At 49.7% G+C, this 22731-nt stretch overlaps 1 pseudogene; it reads right to left on the bottom strand.

Annotated features, from left to right (window-relative positions):
* The window catches only part of LOC129785675 (hydrocephalus-inducing protein homolog), a 67500-nt pseudogene that overhangs the window by 42989 nt on the left and 1780 nt on the right, over window positions 1–22731 (bottom strand).

Here is a 22731-nt window from a genome sequence, read left to right as displayed (position 1 = left end):
TGGGCTAGAAGCGTGTTGTAGCACCTTGCCACAAGGGCCAGTGGGCACTGGAGGCACCCACATACAGGCACAGGATCTGGTCCTACACCTTGAAGACCACCCATCATACTATACTAGTACTCGTTGGAGACAGGAGCCTAATGTGAGTCAGCATTTAGGGAGCTCTGAGTAGAGAAGCAATTCTCCTTCCACAACTCCAAGCATCTCGCCGGCACCTCCTGTCTCTGGCAGCCTTCTTCACCTGCATGGAGCACCTGCCGTAGACGTTATTGTTTTGGATGGCATTGGACTGGTGGATTTGCTTTGCACCTCTGGCACACCTCTGGGAACCCGTCATGCATCTCCTCAGCCACGTGTCCCTGAGCAAAGCTCACCTTCCCACACCAAGCTGGTGCTACGCTGCCAGGTTGCAATAAATGTTGTTACTGCAGCAAGCTGGGTTTGGTGTACAATCAGCAGCACTCAGGGCAAGCAGCTTGGGCATCATCTCACTTGAGCAGGACTTGACAGCTGAAAGAATATTGAAACTTCATGAATACTGGATTGGTTGAGACTAGGACTTACCTCCATAAACTTATTTTCCCACATCCACACGGTCCACACAGGGTGGGCTGAACGTCATCTGGGAAAGGCCAAGTGACCGACAGGACTTTCAGTGGTATTGAAACCTTTTCCAAAGCTGTACGAGTGCTTCGCATGCAGGTTTCAGAAACCCTTTCAAGTACCATAATCTGATGTTAAGGTGCTGGACAGGGATATGCTGGAGCCCAGAACATCCCAAGTCACCCTCATTTCAGTACGAGCTGGGATTTTTCACACCCAGACACATGTACACAGGCGAAAAGGAGGAGTTTAGGCATGTAAAGCACTGAAGGACAAGTTTTCATTGTAAATCATTACGCTCATAGCAGCAAACATTTTCTCCACACTCATCCATAAATTTGGAGCAACAGAACCGCCACCACACACACAGTCTATCCAGGGGACAGTACCTGTGCTCCTAACCAGCCCAAAAGACACACAATTTAAATCAACCAAATCATACGCTAAGGGAAAAATTGTGACTTGTTCACATGGAAGAGCTCCATGCTTGCTTAAGCAATGCTAGGGACAGATCTGACCCAGCTTCAGCAGAAATTTAAGCAATGTTCACCTGATCCTGCGTAAGTCACCCTAAGAAGGGTGTGATCCATTGAGAACGACTGCTGCCTGCGAGCAAGTCAGTACTGATACACAGCCAAGCGAGGGAAACGCCTCCCAACACCTTAAACTGCTGTTTTGCTCTTAGCACTTCTGTTTCTTAATAAACACTCTGTTGGTGGCTCTGAAAGAGCAACCCGGCTGCTTTCTGTACGCGCGTCACAGGGAGCCTGCCGTGGTGCCGGACACATTAGCCAGGGCTCGCCACGCGAGGTCAGGGAACGCTGTCTGGTGCTCTGCACTACTCCTGCAATAAGCTCTGCACCACACCTCGAAAGACTGATTGATTACACGTTTCTGCTTCACTTTAGCAATTCATCTCAGCAGCCTTTCACTTACCTGTACGCTTCAAAGCTAGAGAGATAATCCCTTCATTATCCCCTTGCTCTCCTTCGCAATTCGTAGTTTATTTCAAAATAACTGCAACATTGTACTGGCAGGCAGGAATGAAATCCTGGGTTCATCTCCCAGGGAGCTGCACGTGTTCCTGGGAAAACACCCCTCTCAGAGCCAGCAGAGAGTTTATCCCCGTGGCCTACCCACACAAATCACTTTTGCAAAGATTGACTATGGGGGAACCAGCTGTTTCAGTAAGAACAAGACTCTCAGGTTTTTCAAAGCAAGCCACGAAGATCCTGGCCCTAATTATTCGCTCACTCTGTTCCGTCACAAAGTATAAACCCTACGGCCCTAATCTCCACTGTCACTGCTCATCTGCCCCAGAGAAATTCTAGCCCTCTGAATTTTATCCTATAGATTCTGTATAGGCATACAAATAAGGCACGTTTTTGTGCTTCCCTAGCTGATATTTCAGTCACCCGTCCTAGAAACTGTTACCCAAAACAATAAGCTCCTCTGAGTGAGCATCAACCATTCTCCGTGAATATGTCAATAACTGGAAAACATTAGACAAAGCTGAAATAAGTCGTGAGGCTACATAAGTGTTTGGAAGATACAGGAGCATTTGTAACTTCCACAAACCCAAGACAACTAAAATGCTCTTTGCCGGGCTAAAGCAGCACACAGTATCCCCTCGGTTAGGACACCACACTTCCAAGGACCAACGCTGAGGAACAGGGACAAACCAAACCTCCCTCTCAGGCGAGAGGAAACACACGCCAAGTGCCTTCACGCAACTGAGGAAGCGCCTCGTTCGGCACCACAACATACCCCTGCTGAGCCAAGGCCGACAGAAGCATTCTAACATGGCGCCTTTTCCTAAAGATATTCCCCGCTTACTCTTCAGTGAAGCGTAAAGCTGATGGTGTTTCTGTGGCCTGACCTCAGCTTCTCCTAGCCTAATATAAATGTTACACCTATCTCGGGAGGCAGCGAGCTCTTCCTGCCAAATCCCAAGAGCCCTCAAGTCCTGGCTGCATTAGTCCTGATGTCGTGAGCTGTGGGAGAAGGCAAAAAGAAAGAACAAGGCTCTGCGGCAAAACAACGTAGAAGCAGTGCAGGGGACAGATGTGTAAGAGACAGCGGCATTGGAGCGAGTCTGACAGAGGCACGCATTCCCACGTCGCGCTTCAAACATAGCACCGCCAAGGAATGAAGCTTCACACGTGCATATGCACACCGTAACGGAGAATCAAGGTTCCTCCCGCCTCCGACTCAGCAACTCCCAGCAAAACCCGATTCCAAAAAACCTCATTCCTGCTTGAGGGGATGCACTTTAAAAGCCCCCTAAACACCAACTATTTGTCACTTTTCTTTGAGGCAAAGCCGGGACAGGGGAGATACACCTGGAGAGGCAATTAAGGTGACCGGGACAACAGGGAATGATGGCAGATGGCAGTCATGGGGGGTGCTGGGTGGAGAGCACCCAGCCGACACCAGCATCCCCCAGGGAGAGACCGGCACACAGCCACACAGAACGAGGGCACACGCAGCCTTTGCCCCTTACCTGCTCACTTAAGCACCGAAACATACAGAGGTTTTGAAAGAAAAGGTTTTAGAAGTAGTCTGCAAAGCAAGCTTAACATTTTTCTGCTTTGAAAGGTCTCTGTTTTGAAGGACGCAGAGACTGGGCACCATGCAGTGCCCAGACCTTACCTGTGTCATAGTGAACTGTCAGGGGCCTGGAATAATCACCAGTCTTCTCTGGGTGGAAGTCCACCGTTACTTGCATGGCATCGCCAATCCCAAGAGTCCCAATGGAGGGATCAACAGAGAAAGGGCTGCAACACGGAGAGGCACATCAGGATTATTGTGGGACCTTTGGGGACTACGTTCCTTCTGCCGTCCAGCTCACTCCAGCTCACCTGTATTAGCAAGGGGCCAAGAAACCACAGTCAGCAGCAGAAAAAGAGAACATACAGGGCCAGGAACTGAGCCACCCGACCCAACTCCTGAAGAGCTCCAGCACTCAGAAGATCCTAAGCTATAAAATGACCTCGTCTCCCCCATACCCTGCATCCAGTTTTCTGCAGCAAGGCTCAAGAGTCTGACTGCTAGCGATACGATCGGAGGAGGGTTTTTGAAGGGCACGGAGATGGCAAGAGTTATTTGCATGCACAACTTGACACTGAGTTCCTCAGGAATCCGTCTTTTCCTGCCACCTATAAACCTCAAGAGATGCAAATGTCAAGGCAATACCTGTCCCAGTGAGATTACAGCCTGGAAATCAGACAGGGAGAACAGAAGTTTATTCTTGAATGACCGGAGAATAATTAGACTTTAATTGGCAGAATTAATCTATCTTTCTTTTTTTTTTTTTTTACCTTGAAAGCATCCTGGGTTTGCCTCAGAAAGGGCACATTTTATCAGCATTTCAATGAAAGCTGTTCTAAGCAAAGAAAAATCTGTACGAGTGCAAAGGCAGATTAGAGTGATACAGAAACAAGAAAACAAGACACAAAAGGAGTATCCCATTTACAGCCTGAACAATTAAATCTCTAGCTAAATGAAGCACCGCTAGCAGGAGCATATCAAGGCACCTTCAACAGGAGGTTTTCTGCGTATTCACAAGCAATGCAGTCTGGGGCTCTGGGTTGTAATCCAGGCTTGGTAACTGTTTGCTTGGCCTACTAGAGAAATTCTGTGCAATGTGTGGGAAATAGTATGAAAATGTGTCGGTGTACTTTAGATTTAACAAGAGCAATTATGATTTGTCGCCAGGTAAACAGCTCTCAGCTGACAGACACATAATTCAGTCCTTTAATGCTCAGGGAAAAGTCAGATGCAACATGTTTCTGCACAACAGCAGCTGGGCTTTGCGGCTCTTGTACAGCCTCACTTAGAAAGCAAAAGTTATTGGATTTAGTGCTTTGCTGGTGGTCAATTTGTCACCTTAAAAATATTTTCTGCAGAGTTTTACAGTGATTGGGGAGTGCAGCCCACAGAAATAATGAGAAAAAATGGAGCCATGCGCAAGCTGAGCTTCGCTCATGGAAGCAGCGACAGCTGATGAAACTGCTGGAGTTCCTGCTCATTAAGGAGACACTGATGCAATTGGGGGCCTGACCTGCTCCCATCACGACTAGCAAGAACATCGCCAGTGACTAATGGGGAAGCATTGGGCCCGCAATGTTCACGTGCTGGACCTGAGGCTTTTGAGAGGGAGGAGGAAAGCCAAGGCGCCGCCAGCCTCAGAACCGGGCTGCTCTACATGGCCCTGCACCTGCGCTGGGGGTTGTGCCTGGTTATACTGGGCAGGGCTCTGCTGGTGCTTGGCGGGGATCACTGCCTGCTGTGGGAAAGGCACAGAAAAATTCCCCCCCACCTCTTTTAGTTTGTTGTTTTTACCAGAAACATTGCCAGAACAGAAAAGCTGCCGGTTAAGGGCCACACTTCAGCACTACCTCCCATCCCATGCCCTTCCTACTCCATCCCCATGTCTGCATACCCCTGCCCTCAGATAGCTGGGATGGGAATGACACTCCTGAGGATGACTTCAGGGGATGCCCGAGAAAGTAGATACCTTCACATCTTCAAATTACCAGAGAAGAGGATCCCACCGAGGTCAGGACTCATTCTCAGGACTGAGAAACAGAGCACAAGTCAGACACCGCACCTCCTGCCTCCCACCCCACGCTGTACCCACAGGACAACTTGGTTCCTGCTGTAGCAGGAGCTTGGTATCCCTCACGTAGACCTGCTTCTCCAAGACCCAGAGGGATGTAAGGTCCATGCTTCACCTGAACTCTGAACTTCAGTCCACATCACTAAGCTGTTCCCTGCAGCCTACAGATAAGAGGTGCTAAGGAAACGTCCCTGACACACTAATAGCCACACGGAAACCACTGCCAACAGATGAAGCTGGCAGGCTAAACTTTGGCCTTTTAGCCATTAATTGTGAGCTGTTCTTTACGGTAATTCTTGTCCTGTTAGATCTACCCTTGTAATGAATAACTACTGCTCCTGACAAAACAGGAAAGATAAGGTTTGGAGGTTTATTAATAGCTCTTCTTCTGACATGCTTTTCAACTACGTCCATTTGTACGTTTGCTTTGTTGTACAACATCTAAACTTTCACAGGTCCAGATCTCCCAACGGTGCCTTGCAATCCCCAGCTTGTATAAACTCATCTAGCCGCACCAATCTGAGGGAGACCTTCCCAGCAGAACCTGCTGAGATCTTGCCCGTAATTGCCCTTCAGAAAGGGAACAACACCAGATTAGTAAGCAATTTCATTGTGACCTGTCTTGGCGTTTACATCTTGCTTGCTTTCACCAGGCATCAGCTCCCCAAGCTGGGCAAAAGTTAAATCCCATGAGGATACCACGGGCAAAATACTCCTGACAATTTAGCAACCAACTGACAAGTGAACAACGCTGACAGTTCTGTGGCTCAGCTTTCGCGACTACCGCGCTGCCTTTCCTCCGGGAACCATACGTTTAGTCAGTGCAGCGTGCAACGAGGCTGCAACATACTTCGTCCCATGGTATGTTTCTCTTCTACAACCAAAACCCCTTTACTCCTCTGGTGCCTTAATTTGCATTATAAAATCATCTGAGTTTGTGAGAATTGATTTCATTAAAAGCTGCCTCCAACCCCAAGACCGACAGTAAAATTACTGGTGATTGAATTGCCCCCTCTGTCAACTAAGACCTATTGCAGGAAAAAAACCCCAAAGATCACTTAATCTTGGCATACGTAATGTTTTGGTAATGGTATAAAAGCCAAAGTCGAGCACTGTAACCACTCCAGTAAACACAGTCTGTTAGGTCAAAGCATCCAAGACTCCATCTCCATACTGAAAAAATCCTGCACAGAGCCAGCATCTCACAAGCTCTCTCTTTCCCTCTTTCCCTGCACGTAGGCTCTGTTGTCACATCCCTGTACATCCCATGGTAACTCTCCAGCCCCACACCTCCATGTAGTATAATGGGTACTGCAGGGAGGGATGCAAGGCGGCTCCTGGCACTGTGCCATGTAGGATCATTTCCTGAGCTTCCAGAGCTTGATGGGACATTCCTAAATGGACCTTCTCAGACAGATCCTCTCTAACCCATAGCACAGCATAGCACAGTGTAACGTCAGGAAAAGGCAGTGCTGCGCTGAGATCTGCTTCCAGGCACCATTTTCAACTGAAATGTACTGGAATGACATTTATCTCCGTGAATGCCGTGGAGAAGAAACTCACTAACCAGCCTTAACAATGAGAACGGCAGGAAAAGACTTTCTATATTTATACTATTATTATTTTTTTTATTACTACACTATGCAGTGAACAGCTGGGTATGGGCATGCAGGGGGAGGACAGGCACAGAGCCAAGCTGCATAATGGGGAGTGCTTTGGTGTCAGGGTTCCCACACACACACACACACACACACCCTTTACGAAAGAGGAGTCAAAACGTGTCCATGTTTTCTGGTAGATACCACGGCAAGGGAGAGTTCTGAACAAGCAACAGCAGAAGGATGCTGAATTGGCTCCGTGGATTCATTTGAGAGCTCTGCCGTGGAGTAAAATACACCACACGAGTCCTTAGATAAAGTTGTAAGAGGCAAGGAATGTCCTTATGAAGTGACCCGCTGCAAGAGCAGAGCTCGCAGTACTGACCGAGAGGAAAGGTTAGCATTGGAGATGGGCTGAAAAATGCACTGAAGGTGAAAGCTGGTAGGTTACGCTTGATGCCAAGGGAATTTTGAGAAAGGAGGCAGAGAGAAGTGATACGAGCGGCGCACTGGACTAGGAAACTGTGGTGCCTGCAGCTGCCTTGCAAAGGGGCAAGAGCCTGAATTCGCCCAGGCCAGAAGACAGAAGTTGCAGCAACTAAGAAGTCTCAGTTGTGCAGAGAGAGAATGAAGGACACAGAGGCCAGCTGATGGTCCACAAACTTTGATCTCTCATTCCCTTCTACTCCACTAAGCCTCCTCCCCCTCTCACGTGCACGCATGCTTACACATAGCGGCACACAAAACTATTATGTGATATTGATGTTGGCTTTAACACAACACTACATCCGTACTCAGCAAAAGTTAAGCACACACTAAAGCTGCTTCAGTTCTCCACTAAATAGGAAGAGACTAAAACAGTCCTGAATGTAAGTCTGTAAGGCTGGCACTCCTACCACCTATGCCATAACTCTTAAATACTGCGTCTCGTATCTACACATTAAGCTCTCCAGGACAGGAAACACCACGCATTAATGTCCAAAGCACAGGTTTAAGTGTTTGTGATGCTGAACAATCATTACGGGAGTCATTCAAAAGAATGCAATGACATTAAACTAAAAACTTCCCCTGTCGTTAATAATGATGCAGCCTTGGTCACAGCCTCTAACGCAGGGAAATTAATCCCCTGACATGAGGAGGAAAACGGTCTCTCCCGCGAAAGCCTCTGTAAGTAGAGTTGTTCAAAGACAATTAACAGCTAATGACCTACTCGCCTGTGGAGCAGTGTATTGGTGAGACTCTCCAGCCAACTTGTCATGCCAGCTGGGAGGCCAGTTCTTTTCTGCTGGGGCTGCTGGAGCCACTGAGCTCACCTGGGACCTCGGGGCAGGCACCTGAGCAACTTCTCACAGCACAAGCAGCAGGGAACCCACTGTCACCCAGCGCAGTCCCCAGCACTGGCTGGAGAAACCACTCCTGGCACACCATGGCCTCATCGCACAGGGAGAACGTGGTTGTTCTGCTCCCAGGCTGCAAGGGGACGTGGTGACCTGGTCAAGAGTGGGGAGCACTCGGATTTTGAGTGGAGGATACAAGCTTGGGGGAGTACAGTCGAGATACTGGAGGGCTGGGCTGCTATTCAGGGGACACAGCAGAACCGCATGCAGCCGAGGGATGGAAAATGCAAAAACCTGTATTTGGGATGGAAGAATCCCTGGCAGTGCAGGCTGGTGGGCACGAAAGCCTTTCTACAGAAGAGGAGCTTAGGGGCTGGAGCACAGCACATACAGGGAGATGCTGGGATAAATGGCTTTGCACAGCCTTGAGAAGGAAAGACGAAGGCTGGTATCACTTGGTCTTACTTTTCGTGTTGAGTGCACACCTGATCAAACTTTGACACTGGTCTTGCTCTGAGCACTGTGTTTGCTCACATGATCTCCAGAGGTCTCTTCCAAAGTTATTCTAGGATTTTATCTTCTCCAGCAGCCCAATTCCGTTTCACATGTTCCCCGAATTTCTCATATTATTTCTTATACATCTGTGCATATATATAGGCAGATGGTAGACACACAGGCATTAGAGGAACTCAACCTTTAAGAAAGTTCCCAATGAGGAATTCGTTATGACATTTCGCTGAACACTTAAAGCAAAAAAAAATAAAAGAGCAGAAAGACAGGAACCTCAGAGTATTTAAAAAAGAAATCTGAATGAAAGTGGGGGCGACCTAATTAGAATAAAACGCTGCTTATATTCAAAGATCATCAGTTTGAAATTTCAGACTGGCTTTCAAAAGTTCATAACGAAATGGAAGAGATGACTGATGCCTTTGGCTGACATGGGAAATCTTACCAGCTTTTGATCTCCGCGCACACGCAATCCAGTTATTCAGAATTGTACTTTCTTGTGTAGTTTGAAATAAAGCTTTCGTAACGCTTCCCATCCCTTTGTTGCAAATCAGGACTGAAACATTCAATTGGTGAAGTTCAGCATAAAATCCATATCAAGCAGGATTCAACGTACGCCGTATCACGCGATAGAACAGTTGGCAAGGACATTGCCAAGAGATGCTACACACGACTGGGTACTTGTTTTGGTGGTGACAAGTAGATCTGGAAATCCCAGAGGGAAGCTGTACAGGGATTTACAAGTTCCTGCCTATGTATTTCCACAGTGAAAAGAAGCAGCCTGCTTGAACAGCATCCTGGAAGCCTGCTTCAACAGCCTTGCCAGGCTTTGGTAGAAGCCTCTTGGACCTTCGCATTTCCCAGGAGAAAGAGCAAAGAGCCTTCTCTTGACCCCTGTTTTCCTGGGGAAGAAACCGAAGCAACTCAGGTGCACTAAGGCAGACGGCACGTCTTTGCTGCATTCTGGACCTCAGCTCCTACACCAAAACCTCTGGGACCAAGCAACACGGAGCTAACTACCAGCCAGCTGAAGTGGTTTCCTTGCAGGTGCAGTTTCCAAAACGCATTACCCTCTCCAGTTCAGCAAACTGGAAAACCAGTGACTGTCTTCTCAGACCAAGAGGAACAGTACAGGCTGTCCACGACACAGCACACATCAGGCGCTTGACCAGGAGACTGCCGAAATGCCACGTGCTTGTGGCCTCCCAGGGAATGGGTATATTGGGTCAATAGGGCCACATAACCACTTCAGAAGGTACTGAAGATCAAGGGGGTTGCTGGTAGCTACTACAGCATGCTAGAGCACTTTCCAGGAGATCTGAGAGAGACAAAGCTCTAGAAAAGGCTCCCAACCCACGCACCAGGCATTTGCTGCACCTTTTGCCTGTGCGCCCATCGGCATTCTGCTTTGGGGCTAAAGTGCAGGTTTGAAGCCGCTGCCAGCTCATCTCCACTTAAGAGCTCATTCTAATGAAGAATAGTGGATCCCAGGGACCAGATCAAACCTACTGGAAAACCAGGTTCTGGACCCCACAGGGTTTTTGTCAGGGTCTCAATACCAGTTGCTTTGATCTATCATCTCTGATTGCACTTGCTACTATAGACAAACTGCTGGTAAAGCTGATGATAAATTCTTAAATGTCTCTTCCACCAGCTCAGAGCTTGCCCATTTCTTAACACTGCCTTTGGTCTTCAGGAACTGAGCTCCTAGAGCTGTCGTCTGCCACGCAGGATCTTACACAGCCCGAGGGCAGTCCAGCTGCCTTCCTACATTTGCTCGTTCAATCTAACAGAATCAGTCTTGCACGACTGTGCACTGAAGACACCGTTGCACTATAAAACTCCACTCTGCAGCTTGCAGAGTTTTAGCAGAGGCTGCGCCATGCTTCAAACACTATAATCAACAGCAAACCCCACGTGCCCTGCCCATTTCCAGCCACGGCAGCAGTACAGCAGCTCACACGCTCTGGCTCCTTTTTGTCGCTGTTTACCAACTGTATTATCACACAACAGTGTTTTGCACAAAAAGAGATGAGCTCCCTACCTCTGAGGGCTGATGCAGTAGCGGGCCGCCCCGTTACCGATGTTGCGAACCAGCAGTGTTTTCTGGGTGCTGTACTTGACTGGACAGGCTGAGAAGTTCACCTGGTCGGGGAAGGCCAGGATAGCTCGGGCACCTATAGCTCGGAGAGGCACAACAAACTTCTCCCCTTTCTGTGACGCAGATGAGCTCGTGGAAATAATCCTGCGGGGAAAGAAACAATCTCAGCACAATGCTTTTAGTACTTTCCCCACGGCAGAAGGAAAACTGCTGTTTTCTATGGCTGTAGCAGTATCATTCAGTAACGCAACAGTACTTTTTACCTTCATGAGCTTTCATTCCAGTAGCATGACTTGCACAGGGTCGTTAACTTGCAAAGGAGAAACAACCCCATTGATTCACCTGCTTTTGCAGCAAGCTGGCAGCACCACAATTATCTGATGCTTTGATTCCGAGACACCAGAACAGTCTCTTCATGCAAGGGATCACAGCACTAACGCAACCTGCTTCGATCGCCACTGCAGACTATTGGAAGCACCACTGAGAACCCAGCTGTGCCACAGCACTAACTCCAGTGCCAGCAACGCGGCGACCTCGTTGAAGCTTGGCAGGGGATGCTCAGGTACACTTTCAAAAGGACTTCACCACATGCATAGTCAATGGTCAGTCTTCGGTGAAATACTTCACAAGCTGGACACGGTAATTGCGGCAGCGTCAGGGCAGTGCAGGGTACGGCTGTATTTCCTGCCCCTTCTCACAGCGTTATAGGGCCAAGGCTGGGGACACGCACCCTTCAAAAGCCACCTGATCCATCTCCCCACACCAGAGCTGGCTCAGCTCCAGACCCAAACTGTTTTTGCGAGAGGTTTCACAAGTACCTAAAAGCGCTAACAGTTGCACCCCTGCCCTCAGCAGCCTATGCCACCTCTGCGCTAGAATTAAAGGGTGTTAGTTCTTCCTGTGTCTGAACTCCGTTTCCCTTTACATCTCACCCAGCCTCAGGGGGCACAGGAGACAGCTCTGGCTGATGCCGTAATCACACCCCTCTGTAAGGTCTGTTCTAGAGGAGTAAGTGACGGCGTGCCTGGTTAGCACACCCACCCCAGGCAGGCGGCATCGGGAGCTGCACACGGGGGACACTCAGACACCCCACCAGAGCAAAGCCGGCTGTGCAGTCCCAGCCACTGCCTTCTGCAGAACAGAGCCAGGCAATCCCCCCCGCGCCCCGGCTGTCTGGCGTTTAGCAGCAGGAAGGCAAATCAAATTACCAAAACCATGTTACTGTAGAGATGAGCAGAGCAGTCTCCAGATGTATGGCGTGGCATCGCTGCGCTGGAACTATCACCTTGCCCCCACTGAAATCAGTGGTAAATCTGCTGCCATAGGGCCAGGAGCCATTACCCCCAGCAGCGCTCTTATGGATGAGCTGATAAAAACTCTGCTTCTCGTCACTCACTGGCTGCCCTGATTTTTTCCTCAGTGCTTTTAATTAATTTGATATTTTTATCACTGTTGAAGCAGCAAGCGCTTTAGGATTTTAATGATTTAGGAATTGCATACAGCAGCAAACTCCCTTCAGCAGAACCGATCCAGCCTCCGCCACAGCTGGGATTTCCTGCTCCTGTCCCCATCCCCTCCTGGAAGGGCCCTAAGGCAGCCAGCCCAGGCACAGACACGCACCTATTGCTCTAACGCAAGCGCTGACAGCCAGCGCCTCACCCACCACCCAGCACCTCGCCTACCACCTGCTCAGCTGGGGTTTAAGCTTGTCAATACAGATGCTGCCCCATCCAAGACAAAAAGAATAATCTCCTTTTCTAGACATCTCAAATATTCACCCTAGAAACTGCAGAAGGGCTTTTGCTTTTCCTATTTGGAAGGTAAAATACTAGGAAGGGAACTGCAGCAAGCAACCTGCATGATTTAATACCGCATTTCAGGAAAGCGTTTCATCTTCAGCAAGTCGTTCTGAGTTAGCAATTTTGTACTCAATCTTGCAGCCTAAGCCCTCTAAAATAAAAGCTATGGGCAGCCCATATGAATTTAAAGCACCTATTATCTGGCTACTTCACGTCCTGCACTGTTTCGATCCTCAGAAACTCATTAGCAAATGAAGAATGTTATTTGCTTTTGTTGTTGTTGTTCTTTTGGCCACACTACTGTAACAAAGGCATTGCAAAGCCAATTGAAAGCTACCTGCCTTATTAAGTCTTGGCATGCCATATTTACTTAGCTCCCTCTTCCAGGTGCCAGGTAGGCAGAGGAGGATGCTAGTTCAGATCAGCAGGAGGATAAAGAAAAAAGGAACTTCAACAACTGGAGCTACTTGGAGCAAGTAAAAGGAAGTAATTGTCAAGGTGTTGTCATTGCTAAGGAGCAAATGGATCAACAGCAATGCAATTAAGAGCCCAAGAAATAAATCCCCCCCAAAAGCAAGCACAGGCAGCCTTCCCAGCTCCGTTGCTGGTGAGGGGCGCTGGGACCACCTGCACAGCAATGCACAAGGGATTTCTCCAGGGACCTGAGGGCAAGGCTAAAGCAACAAGGATTTGGTTTCACAGAGACAACCACGACCTTGAGAGAGAAAGATGCCTCTCGCCATTCATGCAGATGCACATTATGCTCCAAGCCCCCTCTCCAGGGACACCGTGGGACATGGCATCCCGTGCAAGGCTTGACTCAGCACTTCAGAGCGGGCTGACCCTTCAGCCACGCTCTACCACCCCACCAACGTGGGACCTTGCACCAGGCTGAATGCAGCGCCAGCCCAAACAGGGGGAAACCCAAGGCAAGAGGGGTGCTAGGCAGAAGCTGGCTGTTTGTGCCACTGTGAACCCATGGTCCCTTAAGCTTTTGAAAGCTGAATTGCCCTCCCTTGGGGGCAACAGGTTGCAAAGCCTCTACTTCAGCACTGCCTCGTGTTACCAGGGCACTAACCCTGCTACGCACTTGCTTGCAGCCTAGGGGCACAGTTGAGACCAGTTCAAAATGTTGTTCTGCTTCGCAACTGCAAACCCTTAGCAGACTGTTTAAGACCAGGTTTCTAAATAAACGTGCCTGGATGACAGAGGGGTTGCATCCCATCTATGCTTTAAAGTTTGCTGTGTTTAGACACAGCTTCAGGCTATAGGTTTTCATGAAAACACGACTTCATCCTGCATACAACTCCCCTCTCAGTTTCACGGAAGATACAGACAGTTGTACGATGGCTCCCCTTCTCGTGCTCCCCTGTGACAAGCAGTAAATTACAAGCTCTGGCCTTCCAGGTATCACCACTGGCGTCTGAACTGGCACCCACTGAGACTGAAGCAGCTGCTCGTCTTGGGTGTTGTTTCAGGCTCTTTGTAAACTCAGGCTAACAGGAATTACTGTCGCAGCAATATCAAGCCTAACTACCCAGAACCCCAAACTCAGATGTCAGTTTCCCTGCATAACCTATCCCAAATGCTTCACTGAATTCCTTGCAGCAGCCAACTTGCAAAGAAAAGATCCTTGTAGCATGAGGTAACACAGCAAGCCAAGCAGGGAAAGCTCCCGCTGAAACCCTGATATAAAAAAAGGCTGGAAAATAAGGGCCGTGACAACAGAGGAGAGACCAGAGGATGAAGATCCGTTCGCAGCAGAGGGGGTGCCCCTGCGCCTGCCCCCCTCAGCCGCCGGTTCGCAGGAGTCTTTGAAATGAGTCACTTGGCTTCAGGTTCCTGTGGCGCCGCGCCATTTGCCTTGGTCTTCTGCCCCTTTCCTCCTCACAAGAGTCATCTTAAAAGTATTCTTGGAATAGCTTCTGTGCACAACAAAACATCTAGCAGGGCTGGGCTGAATTTTAAAGGACTTCATTTCAGTCATGCAATAACTCACCGTCCTGTCATATTTCAGAGTAATCAATGTGCATTAATTCAGTCTCCACTGAGCATCAGCAATGAATTTCACAAACCTCACAGACTGAACTTGCACTGCCTGAAAACAGTGCACTGCTACAGTGAAAAGAGCAAGAGGACAACACAGAATAAGCTCTGCTATGTTTTTATGTGCTTCTTGCTTCCTTCTTCCTTTACAATAAACTACTAATAAGCCTGAAGGACGCACAAATGGAAGTATTTCTGTCTGTTGTTTATCTGCCGGTCAGTGCCACAATGGTTTCCAGTTCAGCAGAGGCCGTCAGACCATAACGCAAGAACACACGGGAACAGGGGCTGGCACGAGAACACCCACGCTGTACAATGGAGCCATAAAACAGAAACGTGCAAATCAGAAGCAGCAAGAGTAACAAACTGGAAATGTTGCCCAGCAGAAAAATTAGCAGTTCATTTATAACGCAAGTGCCAATAAACCAAGAGGCGCGTCAGCTATTCCTTTTCTGACAGTCTGACCACGTGGCACATTCCCAAATGACTGCGAGACAGTAGGAAACTGCTCATTTTCCAAGAAAGGGCTACGTGGCATTTCAGCCACTAACAACTCACATGGCCCTATTACTTAGGGCTGAGGCACAATTTTACTCCTTTCAATCAGGAGTGACTTCACTGAAGTCAGACTTACTCCAGGGAAGAACAGATTCAAAGCAAGAGAATGACACAAACCGGCTCCTCATCAGGAAGACCCAGACCCCACTTCACTGGGTTACCCACAGTCCCTGTGGATCATGCAGTATCAGAGATGTAGGAGTTATTCAAAGGCAGCACTCCTGAGCCTTCCACAACTAACACACAGATACTCTGCAGGGAAGCAACTGCAAGCCCAACACAGGTGGCTTTACAGAACCATCTCCCAAAGCCTGCCTCTTGGCTAAGGGCTTTTCAAGGTGCTCTGCACATCCTGACCATGCTACTGATGCATTTCTAGCTGAGCGACAGCACTCCGGCACTTTCCTGACTCACACTCCATCAAGTACGAGACAAAAAGTTCGATTTATACAACATTCTGGTTCTGCTGTAGAGTCCCCATGTGCTCCTCACCAAGCAGCCCACATCCCTCTCCCAATGCCCTGCAAGGAGCACAAAACCCAGGTCGGCAGAAACCGCCAGGGTGTCGCTCGAGCTGTGCAGAGGACCTCGCTGGCACAGCTCCCTAATGCCACACACTCACCAGTTCAAGGGCAAGACAAGGGACAAAGTACTGGACATGAGTGGTCCTGGGAGTTACCTCACCCTACTTCTATTTGGGGTGATGTTCATGTGTTGCTCTGCTGCTTCTCTGTAGTTGAAGAGCAGCTCTTTGCCCTTCATGGGAACCGATTTACTTCCATCCCAAAAATGAATGCTCATGAATACTAGTCAATCACATTTTAAAGGAAGCAGTGTCCCCTGCAAAGCCTACCTCGGTGGGATTAAGCTCTTATGTCACTTGGGCAGTATGGAGAACTGCCCTAAGCCAACATCATTTTAACCTTCCATACGAATGACGTAAAACAATTTCTCAGTCCCTCCGCAAAGCAACAGATCATTTCACAAGCATGGGGAGCCAGGCACCACAGGGCATTTCCTCTCTAGTTTGCTACAGCCATGCTGTTTGAGGATAGGACAGGGTGTTCAACTACATCTAAGCAGCAAACGGAAGATGAGAGAACAGCTGTGCCCAAAGAGAGCCTGCACCTCTGGCCTGGCACAGAAACACCAGCTGGCTCAGAGCGACCCCCTCACCTTGCATCACCCACAAAGTCACGCAAAGAACTGTGCCAAGAGGCAGCAGAGTGCTGGTGTAAAGAGTCAGCCTGTCTGTCTGTGTTCCCCTGCAGGGCTTCCTCCCTTCCATGCCAGGTACTAAACCCTTTTGCGTTAACAAGCCTCCAGGTAACACCGCCGCCCCTTCACATCACGGCACAGTGCCAGACTTGCCAGGGCCACAGCACCGATGTTCCAACCTCCGAGCAAAAGCATGGCACACGGGGCAGGGAATAGGTGCCAGCTGACACAGCAACCACAGCCCCATGCACGCAGGCACAGCCACACCAGCGTGACTGCCCAAAGGCTCCAGGCTAACACTCTGCCTGCAGATGCTACCTGCCCCTTCACTCCTGTGTGCGCTCCAGATGCCTCAGTCCTCTGCAGCACACCAGCCTCCTGCTGGTTAAAGACATCTGGAGCTCAGCGTGTCTGGGCCAGGCTGGCTCCCTGCCACGAGCACAGCGCATCTTCTCCCCTAGAATCACAGCTGGAGCACAGGCGGGCAAGTATCCTCAGGGGCAGCACAGCGGCAAGGCTGGAACACAGAGGGTATGAAAAAGCATCACCTTCGCTCCAGCCCAGGGTGAGGCAGGGAACTGGTTGCCAGACGGGAAAGGGGAAAGCTCTCTGGATCTAGCCATTCCCCTAGCGTTTTCCATCATAATTAAGCCCCTAACATCGAGTAGAGAGGTGCAATGGCTAAACACCTTATCAGCACCCCTCCCTGCCATTTCCCTACTGTCCCACGTGCGCCTTCCCCTGAAAACGCCCAGGAAAGCACAGGGAGGGAACGCACAGCTCGTCAGTCCCTGCTGCGGTGGCATCGCATGGTGCTGCCAGCCAGGATGTGACCAGCTGCAGGCTGCCTGACCACAGCCTAGAGCAAACCTCGCAGCACGGCATGGGCTATGACCGGTGTGCAAGAAAAGTGCCGGCTTCAGACAGAACGTTCCGCCGTCTCACTACTGCGGCCAACACGATATGCATTCAAGAAGCAACTCCAGTTTTCAAAGGTGGTGGTCCTCACTCTGATCAGGCTCAGCTTTGGGTCCTCCAAACAACAGGTTTGTATTTATGCAAACAGGCTTTTGTATTTATAATTATCAGAGCAAACCCGTAATTATGCAGCAATAGTCAGATACTAGAAACCAACACCATGAGAGGCCACCCCACCACACAGTGCACTCTTATCCCTGAAGCCAACAGACATGGCATTAAACGTTCCAGCACCAAAGGATAATCACAGTCTGAAGCATAGAAGAGCCTCCAGCCTATGACAGCATCATCTTCACCACAGGAAAAGTTTCCCCCAGCTGCAGATCCAGTGCAATGCCACCGAAACCAGGACAGTGCCTCAAAACCCACAGCAGATGCCCTGTTCTGAACCCAGCCCCGCAGGTTCACCTCCCACTGAAGGCACACACCTCTCGGGACCTCCAGTCTCACCTTGTTCTCATCAGGGGAGAAAACGATGCGGAAAGTCGCAAGCATGCCAGGCAGTACCTTGCGGCACACAGCATGGTGGCTGATCAGCTTGAAATAAGGTGAGCTCTCCAAGATGACCTTCACCAGCCCAGGAACCTGCAGAAAAGAGAGGAAAGTATGATCTTGCAGCTTGTGGAAACAGGGGGAGAAGAGGCCTGGTGATACCACCTTCACAAAGCACTTTTAGCTCTGGAGGTACATACACGTAACACATAAGAGTGAACATTAATCCCTTCTGCCTGGGCAAAACAGCTCGAGGCCAGAGGCAGCAGGGCGATGAAGGAAGGGCCAAGCAGGGAAGACACCAGCAGCACGGCGGTATAATATCTGAATCAAGTCACCCGTGTATTCAATAAGCCCAGAGAATCTGCTGGCTTCTGCCCGTACACATCCAGGCAGACATGCCCCTAGAAGGGGCATGTATTATCTGAACGCCAAACAGTACGTGTTAATCCTGGCGGAAGGAAGAAATTCACTTTAACGTGCTGGGTTTGAGCGGGGCAGTCAAGCTGCGGTGCTACAGTCATGTAGGCAGACCAGCAAGAGGGGACCACAGATACTGTGGCCTTACTGGGAATAAAAGCAGCAAATGAAGAGCAAAAGGAGGAAACACAGGAAGACAAAGAGACAACCCCAGAAACAGAGAGATGGCTGGGAAAAACCAAAGGGAGCTGGAAAGAAGCAAGGGAGAAGCACAATATGCTACAAGGAAAGGCTGATGCAGAGGATGAGAGCCAGCAACCTGGCCAAGTGATGGAAAGCCAGGCGACCCCCCAGGCTGTGCCTATCAACTAGGGGCTTCAAAGGCATTTTCTGCCCCGAGATACATGACTGGCACTGCCTGGCGGTGGTTTCATTATTAAAAGCCAACCTCTGCTCTCCGGAGGCTCCTGCTGCCTGTGACTGTAGCCAGGCAGCTGCCAGCGCAGGCAAGCCAGATCCCTGGGGACCCCTGCCCACCCCCAGCAGTCCCTGCAGGCACCCTGCTGCACGGTTCTGCCCTCTGGGGCACCACCAGCACACAGACAGCACACAGGCATTTTCCTAGCACACAGAGAGCAACCCCTGAGCGCCAAATCTCAAAGTCTGAAGCAGGTGATTTGGACTGGTGGGCAGCTTCACGGATCAACAACAACCCCACATGAGGCTTGGAAAAAATGGAGGCTCACTCTGCACCACCCACCCGAGCCTGGTAACCCGTGGCCAAGGCAGTCCTGAACTCTCCAAACGCCCTTGGAACCCAGCAATGTCCTGGGGCGGCGAGTTCCAGGAGCCAACTTCACAGTGCAGACAGGCATTTTGGTCACCATGTCCCTTAGAAGGGGAGCACGTGTGGCTCAGACCTTCAGCAAAAGCCACCCAGAACATCTGAGGGTGCTGAGGAACAGCCTGAAAATAGAAAAGCAATTTTACAACACAGGTAAGAGCAGGAAGTATATAGTACAGCACTTCTGTAGTTGCATGATTACAGAGCCTCTATGCGGAATACATTTTGCTGTCAGCTGGATTTTTATGGGGCAGACAACTTCAGGCTACCATGCAGTGTAACTCAGTATGATTCAGAGGAATGTGGGAAACTGGCACGAAAAACTTGAGACGGAGCACAACGTTGCTTTTCTCCAGGACATCGCCAAAAGCCAACCAATTTAGAATATAACACCCTCGCAGGATTATCCTCTCTGTCTTTCTGTATTTAAAACATACCAAAGATTTTCCTGGAGCTTATCTTACTTTTACACCCATGCTCTCCAGTGGTTGAGCTCTAACTAGCTTCAAAACTACATTGTTTTGGGAAAAAAACCACAGTTCACACATTGCCTCCCCCTTCACAGGGCACGTAAATCCCAAGGTGCAGCTTTACACAGTACAAGTTTATTATCATTTACTGGGAATGGCAGAAATGTTAATGCAGATGATCTTTTCCACTTGAGGAAGCATGAATAGAGCAAATTAACTGTTTGCCTGTTGGCTGGTACTTGGCAAAGATAAACATTTTGAAGTGCTGCATGGATAATGGAGCAGGTGAAGCCAAAGACTCAGTGGGAATGAAGCAGAGAGTAGGAAGAGAGAAAGTGAGGACTGAGGCACATTTTAATCAGGGACGAGGATACCTACAGCAAAGACTGCCCAAAATTCAGCGCAGATCACACCAGTGGCATCCCCCGGGTGCAGGCACACATGCTGCATCTTATCAATGTTCCCAAGTTAAATGCCAGACCAGGAATGGTGCAGTACTCTCCCGGAATAACTGAGGGAGCACACCCGCATCCTTCCTTGCCAAAGGGTCTTCCATTTTCACCCACATCCCTGTCACAACCTGTTATCTCAGGAGATACTTGGACTTGCTGTTCTTCCACCTGCAGTATGCCTCGACAGCTTTTTTTTGTTGTCCACCTGTTTGCCCTCCCCAACAGGGAAATTTGGAAAGGAGGCGAATTCACCGTCTCTTGTGCACACTTCCATCTTCCCATCCCACCCTGCCCTCACGCATACCCCTTCCTCTTCATTACAGAAGAGTATCCTTAATTACACCCCTCTTTCTGACCTGTCTCTACTGCCCGTGCACTTACTGCTACGTATCAAGAGAAACCCCTGCGTGTATGAAAGTGCGCAGGGAGAGAACACCAAGCTCAGCTCCTTTCCTCCCTCCTGCCTTTTCCCACCAGCTTGCCCTTGGCACATGCCTCATTCCAGCAAACGTTTCCCCAGCTGAAGTTCAAAAGGTCCCAATTTCCCTCCTGACAGTGGAACAAAACTGCTGACATTTTTCAACTTTTCCATTCTCAACTTTCTTGGGAAGTCTCAAAATGATCGTTTTTTTCAAGTAAAGGTGGAGACCTTTGAGGGCACTTTACTCCAAACAGGCCGTGGCTCTCCAAAGGGGAAGCAGAGCATCACGTTGTCTCAGGAAAACCTGAGCAGAACCCAATTAAGCTTAGCAGGAGCCTGAAGGGGCACCTAAAGGCCTCCCGCTGCTGCTGCTAAATCAGCCTGCTTCCACTGCTGTTTCAAAACACCTTTCCTGAAGCGCTGTTACCACTAATTATAACTTACTCCAGCATAAAGTGGAGAAGACCCCACCCCGAGCTCTGACAGCCCATTCAGCTCTCTGTGCAGCTCACCCAGAGGCAGAGGTGCCCTGTGGAAACTGAGATTAACCACGGAGCCACCAGGACGCGGTGCACACGCGAGGGAAAGCACGAGGGCAGGGAAGAACTGTACAGCCCCCAACATTCCCACCCGTGCAGGGCTTCCACGGGGAAAGGTGCTGACCAGAAAAGCTCCTTTCAGCTAGGTACCACCAACACACAGCCAAAACCAGGGGGAGAAACGTCAGCATGGCAAGATTTCCACCGTCTTGCAAAATAAAGGCGGTGAGACGTTTTATTCTGGATGCGCTGTGCTGCAGCAGGCGACTGGCTGTGCTGTGCACCGCACGGATGACACTGCTCTCCAGTTCCAGCACAGGGTTAAACTTCCACATCCCAGCACTTACCTTGTCCACGTTCCTCAGAATCAGTGGCACTTCATAGACCTCATCGGGGACGTAGCTCTGAAATACCACCTCTGATGGGAAAGGCCGGAACAAGCTCTGTTCCAGGGCAACTGCCGAGAACTGGAGATGCAAAAGAGAGCAGAGAGTTTCAGCCGCGGGGAGAAAGACTCATCGGTGAGAGAATACAACACTGGCCTCCAGCGAAGGACAGTTCCTTGGTGAGTACGCCTGCCCAGCTCACGCTAGGGGAACAGAAGCTCACCCACCTGTGTTCTGAGCAGATCAAAAGTTTCTGGGCCACACTAGAGCAGGCTCAAGCGAGCAGCTCTTTTGGCAGGTGTTTCTCCAGGTCGCCTTCTCCAACAGGCAAGGCAGCACTTACCTCCGGCAGAGCCCTGGGCTAACACGGTCACACAGCTCCAGAGCACTCACTGCAAGAGCTGTAAGCACTCGTGGAGCAAGGGAAAGCCAAGAATTTACAGGAGACCCCATGGGAAACAACTTGGGGATCATCTTTACTTTGAGACACAGAGACCGAGCCCAACACATCCTCAAATCTCTTTTTTGACACACAGCCCAGAAACCAGGAAGAAGAGAAGACAGGCCAGAAAGGAACACCGCTGTTAAGAAAGCGACAGATGAGGTGGTAAGTTCCAGGTACTTTCCCAGCATCACTGGGCAATCTGAGTAAAGCTGGACTTGGCATCTCCTTTTCCCACGAGCTTTAAATGGATGCTTCATTATATTCTATTATTGCCATTTTCTTTAATACCACTACAGAAGCAGGTCTGAAAACATACAGAAACAGCAAATGCTTACAGCGCCGAGGCGTTACTTTGAGAAAACTCCTCCCTGCTCTGCCTCCCCCCTTCCAGCTGAACTCTTCACACTCACAAGACACAGGCACGTCTCCTGCTTCTCCACAGGAGTCAGGGTCGTGCTGAAGCCAGCGGCCACAGCACACGGCCAGTTCTGTGTGCGCTCGTCCGAGGCGTTCCCAACCTCACGCGCTGTCTAGGGCAATCCTTAACCAATTTGCTACAGGTCTCTCGCTGGCAGTTTTCCACTCAACAGCCTACCTCAGTCATCTACCCCTTTGGAACGTGTGTTATACTAAGCAGATCTGTAAGAAAAGCAGCTTTAAACACACGTGTAAATAAACACTGATCCAGATAAAGCACACCCACTCCCCTCTGCCCAGGGCCATTCCCCTGTGTACCCGGCAGCCTGAAAAATCTAACACCCTGTACGGGTCCCACTCGTTGTTCCAACCCAAAGCATTCATGCAATTGCTTTAGCTACACCTTGAGTAGTTACCGTAGGCCCTCAGCCCTCAAAGGCCAACGCTGCCACCACTGAGGGCATCCTATGACCCCAAGT

This window comes from Falco peregrinus, chromosome 14, assembly GCF_023634155.1.
Source record: "Falco peregrinus isolate bFalPer1 chromosome 14, bFalPer1.pri, whole genome shotgun sequence".
Taxonomy (NCBI): domain Eukaryota; kingdom Metazoa; phylum Chordata; class Aves; order Falconiformes; family Falconidae; genus Falco; species Falco peregrinus.
The sequence above is the reverse complement of the archived record's forward strand: the minus strand, read 5'-3'. Positions and strand labels throughout refer to the sequence as shown.